Source organism: Microtus ochrogaster, chromosome X, assembly GCF_000317375.1.
Source record: "Microtus ochrogaster isolate Prairie Vole_2 chromosome X, MicOch1.0, whole genome shotgun sequence".
Lineage (NCBI taxonomy): Eukaryota > Metazoa > Chordata > Mammalia > Rodentia > Cricetidae > Microtus > Microtus ochrogaster.
The window spans coordinates 41,527,591-41,537,664 of NC_022026.1; the positions used below are offsets into that span (position 1 = coordinate 41,527,591).

At 38.0% G+C, this 10,074-nt stretch overlaps 1 protein-coding gene and 1 pseudogene across 4 annotated transcripts in view; one reads left to right on the plus strand and one right to left on the minus strand.

Annotated features, from left to right (window-relative positions):
• Frmpd4 (FERM and PDZ domain containing 4) overlaps positions 1-10,074 on the plus strand; it is a 653,313-nt gene that overhangs the window by 47,307 nt on the left and 595,932 nt on the right. The gene's annotated exons all lie outside the window — the stretch shown is intronic.
• On the minus strand, positions 2,711-3,226 carry LOC113457437 (annotated as a pseudogene).

Below are 10,074 nucleotides of genomic sequence, written 5' to 3' on the forward strand. Positions count from 1 at the left end.
TTTTGAGAGACATTTACTTTCTTTGACTTTGAGTTGTGGTGAATTCCTAGACAGACAGTCATCACATGATAGATAATCACTGAGTCTAATTGCGTACTTCAAATGATTTGAGTCTGATGTGCATCTCTGTCTCTCTCTTTCTCTCATGCACACACACACACACACTCACATCCATACACACATGTTCTGAAAGGAATAAAGACTCATATTACACGCTCAGCCTTAAAACATATTGCAATATAAAGCATCAGAGCTATATGAAATGACATTTCAAATTCTGCCAATATGTTTCTCCTCTGTGAGCCAGAGAGTATGTCCTTATCACACATGAACTTTAGCAAACATTTATTCGGCATGATGGCTCAGTGGGTGATGGCTCGGTGAACTACAAAATCTGAGTTCACTGCCTTTGGGCCAAGATGTTGGAACTGAAAAACAATTCCTGCAAGTTGTTCTCTGACCTCCACACATGGGCTGTGTGTGGCACAACTGCATGCCTCCTCTGCAGATGTATAAATGAATAAATAACTTAAGTAACTCTGCAGATGTAGAAATGGATGAATAACTTAATTATAAAAAACATTTTCTTTAATGAAGGTCTGATGATAGAGGGGCATTTCATGGTCAAACAGGTAAGGCAACATTTAACTTCTCAGATCTTAAGTTCATACCTCTAGCATACATATAGCACTTCGAAGACCAAGGCAGAAAGATTGGAAGTTTAAGTACAGCCTGGAATGCATAGTGATTGTTGAACCAGTCAGAACTATGTTGCAGAGTCTCAGCACAAAAAGCAAGAGCCCAGCAGGCTGGTGCACACACACCTTTAGTCCCAACACTTGGGAGAGAAAGAGAAGAAGGTGGATCTCTGTGAGTTTGAGATCAACCCATACTATATAGTAAGCTCTAGGCCAACTGGGGCTACACAGTGATACTTTGTCTTAAACAATCAAAAACCACCAAAAAAAAAAACCCACAAAATTACTAGCCAAACAAAAAAATCCCAACACCTTAGCAAAAACCTAACAAACAAAATTTTAAGATGTGATGTATTAATGGAAGTCATTTTGAATACAGGTAGACAATTACTGTAAAGACTGTGCCCCATGGCCACTAGATTAGCCATTTGACGACGTTCTAGCATGAGTACAAAGGTAACACCCCATACATGAATCTAATAACATGGAGTTCTTGAAGCAGCACGAGGCCAACAAGCTTCTGCAGCATCAGACCTCACGCCAAGGCATGTCTCCCTACACCCACAAATGGCCATCCTGTCATTGGTTTCTTCACTCCCACAAGGCCCAGAATAGAAAACACCTCAGAGGGACAAACTGTTCACTGAGTCATTTTGAAAATGTCATTGCAAATGTAAGCAGCTTTGGCCTTCGATAAGAAACAAAGGAACAAAATGGAGTGTTAATATTGACGATAATTTAAGGAGCTCAGTTTATCCCTAGGGGCTCCATTCATCAAATACCACTACAACTTTATTGCATATTCACAAGAAATCATTGTAGTTTTTGCAGTTTTTTTGAATTCTATTACTTAGGGTCATAAAATTCCTTCTAATAAGAAATCATGAGTGTAAGTCCAGTTTGATTAAAGGGAATGACAGATGATTGGAGGCCTTAAAGATGATGTTTTTTGCTTCCCATTACTTCACATATTAAAGATGATTATATGATTATTAAAGGAAATCCACACATCTACATCCATGAGCCTGTATCACAAAGTTAGTGGTAGGTGATTTGCATTTTTGTGTTCTACTGTTTGCATGCAATTTCATGAATTGCCTCCATCCCAAAGGCGCTACAACTCTTTACTTCACACCCTTTACGAAAAAAGGAAAAACTCACCAGTCACTCCCAAATTCATAACCACCAAGTTCATGAGTCAGATTCCTCACTGTTAATAATTTGAACTTATTATTTTCATCACACTAAGAAGCAGGAATAGTCACTACTTCTTCCATGTGGGAATGCCTGTGACTATTTGTTTACAAAATAAATCTATGTATTTATTAAAGTGTTTATTTATTTCACTGATATTATTATTGTGTGTACGCACATGTAGTATGTATGTATGTGCGTGTGCAGGTGGACGTGTATATGGAGGCTTCCTCAGTAATTTTTCCACCTTATCTTTTTAAGACATGGTCTCTCACTAAACCTGAGGGTCATAGTTTCAGCTTAGATTGGCCTGCATATGAGTTCTAAGCATCCTTTGAAGTCTCCTCTGTCAAGGCTTAGATTAGACATACTGACCATAGCACCTGGATTTTTAATTTAGATTCTCTTGTTTTCAAGGCAAGCACTTTAGCAACTTAACTACTTTCCCAACCCTTATGGATAGTTATTCTATATTTTCTTATTTGTTTTTGTTTTAATTTGAGACCATACTCTGTAACCCTGGCTGGCCTGGAACTCCCTATGGAGAGCAGCCTGCCCTCAAACTCGTACCTCTGCCTCCTGAGTGCTGGGATCAAAGGGTGTACAACCACATCCAGCACCTTAAAAAATAGGATCTCCCAAATTCTTATTAGTGTTGTTTTTATTTTATTTATTATATATTATGTATTAAAACAATAATATTCCAGAGAGAGAGAGAGAGAGAGAGAGAGAGAGAGAGAGAGAGAGAGAGAGAGAGAAGTGAAGTAATTTTTTTATGATAACAGAACACACACACACATTTGGCCTTTTGGTGATATTTATTGGCCAGAAAAGATGATCCCATAATACTTCTGCTGAAACCAGCACCTGTCCTCCTCTTTGTCGATTCTGTGTTTGGTCCCAGTGAAGCCCATTGTTCACTTCTTGTCTGTGATACTGAAACTTGGCCTATTCAGCACCACACAGAAGTCCAGAAAGGTCATAGATCCCCAAACTTGGGTTACAGTTGGTGTGTTCTTATATCTCAAAACCAAAGTTTTCAGTATCTACGAAGTGTTTTTTCTGGAACTCATATTCCAACACTTTCAAATCTTTCTCCGGATTTCATCTGTCTTGGCTCTGTGAACTATGCAGTGAACTGTAATCTTTTCATTTCTCCAATGCCAAAGGACCTAGTGCTGTATCTAGCTTTGGAAAATACTTAGTTCTGACCTGTGAGCTATTGCAAAACCTTGTCTGCCTGGCTCCGCCTTCGCTCCCCCTACACGGATATTGAGGCAGAGCTGGTAGATACAAAGTTCCCACATGGGGTTCTCCTTTTCACCTTAAATTTGACCCAGAATGGAGCCCAGAAAGAGAGACAGTATCAATATATTTTTGATGCCTTGTCTAGTCCAGATTGACCAGAATGATTTCCTCACCAGAAAGCATAAAATAAGACAAGACTAAAATGTGTGTTTGCCATATGACATGATGAATACAATGATAGGGATCCAGGCCATGCTATGAAAACAGTGTAGTGTGTGCAGAGGCATTACCCTGCCTTGTGACTCAGTGTACACCCCACTCTCTCTGTCCACACCATTCCTTCCCCTTGGACTTTAGGAAGAGTGGGCTATTTGGCACCTCTTGGTGTTCTGTCTATATCTCAGCAACAGCAGGAGTGATAGTTATGCCAACAAGCATTCTAAAACATCTGAAAAAGTTGCGTCTGTCTTGTATGAAAGAAAGCATTTTTTCCTCCCAATTGTTAAGAAAAACTACCAAGAGTTAAAGTGCAGCTGTTTTGTAATTAGTTGGTTTTTTTTTTTTTGGGGGGTGTGGGGAGAAATACTTCAGAAGTTCTGACCATCCACTCTGTTGGTTTCAAGATTATATTTTATTTATTTTTCTGTGGGTTAGATTCAAAGAATGATGCTCTTTTAGATAATAGGGATTCAAGCATATTTCGTGAGCACATGGTAAAATAGAAGCACAAAGTATAGCTAATGTATTCAGTGAGGTCACTATTAGACCAGCACCAAAATCACACAATGACATTACAAGAAAACTAGTGCTCAGTATTTCATCAACATACATACAGAAATCCTATAGAGTCTGAAAAAGCATGGGATAAAACCGGACTCTCTGAACATAGCGGACAATGAGGACTACTGAGAACTTAAGAACAATGGCAATGGGTTTTTGATCCTACTGCATGTACTGGCTTTGTGGGAGCCTAGGAAGTTGGAATGCTCACCTTACTAGACCTGGACGGAGGTGGGTGGTCCTTGGACTTCCCACAGGACAGGGAACCCTGATTGCTCTTCGGGCTGATGAGGGAGGGGGACTTGATTGGGGGAGGGGGAGGGAAATGGGAGGCAGTGGCGAGGAGGAAGTAGAAATCTTTAATAACTAACTAATTAAATAAATAAATAATATGTAAATGCAGTTATCTACCATAACTAAATGGGATTTATCCAAGCTATGCAGAGCAGGCTCAATATTTGGAAATTAATTAATGTAATCTGTCACAATAAACAGACTAATGAAGAATATTTCATGATCCCATCAATAGATAAAATGTGTATTTGATGAAACCCAAAACCCATCCATGATAAGAATTTCAGTTAACTTGAAATAGAATACTCTTTCAACTCAATAAGAAATGTTTATTTTTAAAAACCTTTGCTTTGTTACTATGACCAGGAACAGTCCAGTGTTCCTTTCCACTACTACTTTTAAAGACTATGCTAGAAAATCCTAGATAAACCAATAAGGCAAGAAATGGGGGAAGAACGAAATCTGTGTTTACAGGTAATGCACCTGTCTGCTTAGAAAATCCAAAGAATCACGAAAAGACTGCTGTAATCAGGATAGTGCAAAAAAGTTAATATTTCCCGTGTGCATCAGCAACGAATAAGTAGTGTTTGCAATTAAAAGCAAAACAATACTATTGATATCAACAACATAAAAACAACACATAAATAGAACAATGAATGCACTATATATATTATACATTATCATATATATATGTATATATATATACATATATATATATATATATATATATGAGAGAACTACAAACTGTGGATGAAACAAAGAGCAGATAAATGGAGATATGTTTGATGTGGATGCCCAGAAAGACTTAATGTTGTTATGATGTCAGTTCTTCTCAACTTGATCCATAGATTCAGTTCAGAGCCATTCTGATTCCCAGCAGCTTATTTCTTGCATGTCAATGTCCTAAAGTTTTATATAGTGAGGTAAAAGAGCCAACACAAAGGACAAAGTCAGAGAACTGACAATATCCAGCCTTAAGACTATCACAAAAATACAATAATCAAAATGTGACAAATGAATACACAAATCAGAAATTAAACAGATCAGAAAAGTGAGTTCAGAAATAGACCCACATCAAGATGGTCAACTGATTTTTGACAAAGAAGCTAAGCAATGCCCTACTTCAAAGCTAATCATTTCATTTATTTATATAGATGATGCATGCATATCCACAAATAAAATAAAATTTCTAAGCCTGGATTTTATATCCTTCACCAAAGCAGCAAAAATATGTGCTGATTTAAACATTAAATGAAAGATTGGCTGTGCATTGTAGCATATGCCTTTGTTTCCATCACTTGAGAGGCAGGGAGAGGAAGATCTCTTTGAGTTAGAGGCCATCATGGTCTACACGATGATTTCCAGACCAGCCAGGACTTCACTGAGATTCTTTTTCAATAGAAGCAAGCAATACAACAACAAAAAGTGAAAAATTATAATAAGTCTGCTAGAAGACCTAGGTAATTTGTAGTATGCTGAAGAGGAAACAACACAATACATGAAAGACAAATTGATATTATACTTCATTTAAATTAATGACTTCATTTCTGTAAAAAAAACACTATCAAGAGCATTAGAAGATAGTCCAGAGCCAGGAAAAAATATTTACAAAAGACATATGCGATAAAGGGCAGTTACCTAAAATGTACAAAGAGCTCTTAGAATTCAGCAGTAAGAAAATTACCTAATTTTAAAAATAGGCCAAGGACTTCAACAAAAATAACTTAATGAAGAAGACAGAATACCAGCAAGATGGCTTAGGAGGAGGAGTGCTTTCTGCCAAACTTGATGATCTGAGTAGGAGCCAAGGAAGCCACACAGAAGAGAGAGCTAAGTCCTCTAAGGAATCCTCTGACCTCCACACACACCTCCAATACATAAATAAATAAACATTTAAAAAGAAGACAGATAGCAAATGAGCATTGGAGACTCCAGTTAATATGTTGCCAGAGGAAAGAAAAGAAAAGAAAAATACTTCACCACTGCACACTATTAGAATAGCCAAACTTCAGAGCACAGACAGCACCAATGTTGGCAAAGACACCGAGCAACAGGAACTGTCATTGTTGGTGGGAACAGCAATTGTTTAACAACCACATAGAATAGTTTGACAGTTTCTTACAATACAGAATATACACTTATCAGAGAATCTCATAACATTCTTTAGTATTGTCTTAATGGGGTTAAAAACCTATGTCTCTCCCCAAATATGAACATAGATGTCTATAATGTCTTCATTTGTAGTGATTAAAATCTGGGTGCAACAAAATTAGAGTGTGAATTGGGAAAGTTCTATATAGAGACCATGAAATATTATTCACACTTAAGCAGAAATGAGCTAAAAAACAGTGAGTTTGCTTGAACAAATCATAAATATGAATTATTGAACAAAAATACTCACCTGAAAAGGTTATAATACTGGATCATAAGACTTGAAAATGCAAAAGTGTTGAGATGATAAAAAATTTACTGATTGTTCTAAAGAAGAAAAGAGAAAATTCCACAGAACTCAGGATATTTTAGAGGAATGTAAGTATTCTGTATGATTCTGCAGTGATGGGCAGATATTATGCATTTGTCCACATCTATAGGTTATATACTAAGAGTAAGCCTTAATGTAAGCTTTGGGCATTGGATGATAATCTTGTGCCAGCTCATTTGTTGTAATAAATATACGATGCTGGTATTATGGGGCTTTATGATTGGCAAACTCACAGTGTATGTGAGGATGGTGAGTAGGTAGATGTCTCCCTACCTTCCATTCAGTTTTGCAATGTACCTAAAACTGCTTGAAAATATGAAGCCCATGCAGTAAAGATTGGATGGTTATGAATTAACTGCTGTTACTAAAGAGCTATCTCATAAACCTTAGCTTGGTTGGTTTTCATTTAAGTAATCTGTCTCTTCTCTGTTGGCTGAAGTAACTGCATCACACTGAAAACAGAACCAAATTTTTGGCATCTTGATCAAAGCGTTGCTCTGAGTCCCACACAGGTATTGCTGTGAAAGGCCTCTATACCACTGGGTATTATATGGACATCCATGATGATTTAACGACTGCAACTTTGTCGTTCCTGTTGATGGGAAATGTGGTATTGTCCAGTTATTAATAAGTGCTTTGTAGGTGTGCTCAGAACTATCAACAAAATAGCATCTGATAATCAGAGAACATGTACAAAGAAGACAACCTTATTGTCCTTGGAGTTAGGTCTGATGTAGTGTGGAAGGTTGTGTGGTGCTTTGAAGATCATTTCTCGAGCTTATGAGTTGTGTATAAAAGAATAATCGACTTCTTTCCCATATGTTTGTCATACTAAAGAATATAGTATGTCTGGACTCAGTGTTTTGTTTTTGAAGGATATGTCCCAAGTGTTGATTTTTACCAAATTTTAGTGTCCCTCAAAAGTACTTGGAGGGTTTGTTGTAAACAGATTCATGGGGACTAGAGCCTCTAACTCAGCAGGTGTGGGAGAGACACTCAGGACTTGTACTGCTTTTTAATCGTGTGTGTGTGCGCGTGTGTGTGTGTGTGTGTGTGTGTGTGTGTGTGTGTCTACATACATACACACATTTATGCCATGGTCTATATGTGGAGGTCAGAGGGCAACCTCAAGTATTGAACTTGGCTTTCTACTTAGTCTGAAACAAGGTTTCACGTTCACCACTACAGCCTAGCTGTCTTGTAACCTTCTGGCAATTTCTCCCGACTCTGACCCCCCAACTTGCTGTAAGAATCCTGGGAATACAGATGCCCACTCTGAGTCTGACTTTACTTGGAATCTGAAAATCTGAACTAAGGTACTCACCTTTGCTCAGCAAGTGTCTTTACCTGCTGAGCCATCCTCCCAGCTCTTGATTTGTCTTTAAAACACTGGCAACTGTGGTTTAAATTAAAAGCAAAGATCAAGCCTCAGGTAGAAAGCAGGGCAAATAAAAACAAATGGAACTTTTGCTTCCTTTTTATAATCAGGTTATATATTTTTTATTCCTATTTGTGCATCTCAGTTTGCTTTCTATTGCTATGATAAATATCACAGCCAAAAGCAAGTTGGGGTGGGGAGGGCTTATTTCTTAAACTTCCATGGCTTAGTTCATCAGTGAGGGGAGTCAGGGCAGAAACTGAAAGAGATTGTGGCGGAATGCTGCCTACTGCTGTCCTCCTCATGACTTTGCTCAACCTTGCTTAGACAACCCAGGACTAGCTGCCCAGACATGGCACCACCCACAAGGGGCTGGGCCCTCCCCTATCAATCAGGAATCAGGAAAATTCCCCCACGGACTGCAGCCTAATCAGATGGAGACAATTCATCAGTTGAGATTCCCTCTTTCAAGATGACGCTAGCTTGTGTCAAGTTGATAAAAACACAAACCAGAGCATTGTTCATCTTGGGATCGGATGGGCTTGTTTTCCAGACTGTGCTGTCTGGAAGCTTCAGCATCTGAAGCTTCAGAAATTAATCTCACAACTTTGAAATGTGTCATTTTCTATACAAAACTGGATGCCCACCTTGCATGATTGGTAATGAAATTTTTCTTCTTTCCTACAAAATATTATCCAATAGTCACAGACTTTCAAAGCCATTTAGGTTCTAAGTGTTCTGTTATTTAATCAGACATAGAGACCTTCGGCTAGAATGCTGCTCTGTTTTGTTTTGTTTTTGTTTTTTTTTTTTTTGGTTTTTCGAGACAGGGTTTTTCTGTGGTTTTGGAGCTTGTCCTGGAACTAGCTCTTGTAGACCAGGCTGGTTTCGAACTCACAGAGATCTGCCTGCCTCTGCCTCCCGAGTGCTGGGATTAAAGGCGTGCGCCACCACCGCCCGGCTCTAGAATGCTGCTCTGGAGAGTGCACAATGGCAAAGCAAAAAGACATATGCTCTTTGGACAATGTGGAAACAGAAACGATGTAGAAGAGATACATCATTTTTCCCCAGTAACCTGGATAGACGATGTCTTTTTCCAATGTGATAATGAAAACGTGTGTCACAGAAAAGTTTGAATAGATAATTAATAGGTGTGCTGACTGATCTTGGTTTTTACTTGCCTACATCTGGAATTAACTAAAACACAAGCAATTGGACACACTAGGAAAAGTATTTTTTGATTGGATCATTGAAGGTGAGAAGACCCACCCTATTTATCTGGACTATACCTTCTGGTGGCAGCCTATATAAAAGGACAAAGAGGAAGCAAGCTTTTACTTTTTCTGTTTGCCCTCAATTAATGCCAAATTTATCTATCATTCTCCTAAGGCATTTCTTCACTGGTATTAGAACTTCCTTCGGGATTCCTATATATACCAAAGACCAACTGAGATACCCAGCCTTGTGAACTGAGTAACTATTGAATTCTTGGGTTTTCCATCAAAAGACTGCCATTATTGGTCTAGCTGGACCATAGCATATAAGCCATTCTAATAAACTCCCTTTGAATACATTCGTTCTATCAGTTCTGTTCCTTTAGATAACCCTGACTTATACAATGAGTTAGCTAACCTAAAAGGAAGAGAAAAACAAGAAAATAATTAAGAGAAAAAGGACAGATGTAGTATATTTAGTTGATCAGAACCTGGCCAAAGAGTTCTCTTTAGAGAAAATATGTGCTATTGGATGTTTCATGAATCCCCAGTTAAGTTAGAATGAGGATTTTGTAAAAATGAAGGGGAATACTGTAATTTAGATACCCTTGGGGATTTAGCTGTTGGTTTCTCCCAATTCTAGTACATTTTTCAGGCTACAGATTTTGTAGTTTTGTGAGGGAAGGAATCTATATTTCTGGAACACCACTAACATCCTTAATGAAAATAATTTCTTACCCTTTTATGCTAATAAGCAAACCTCATATATATATATATATATATATA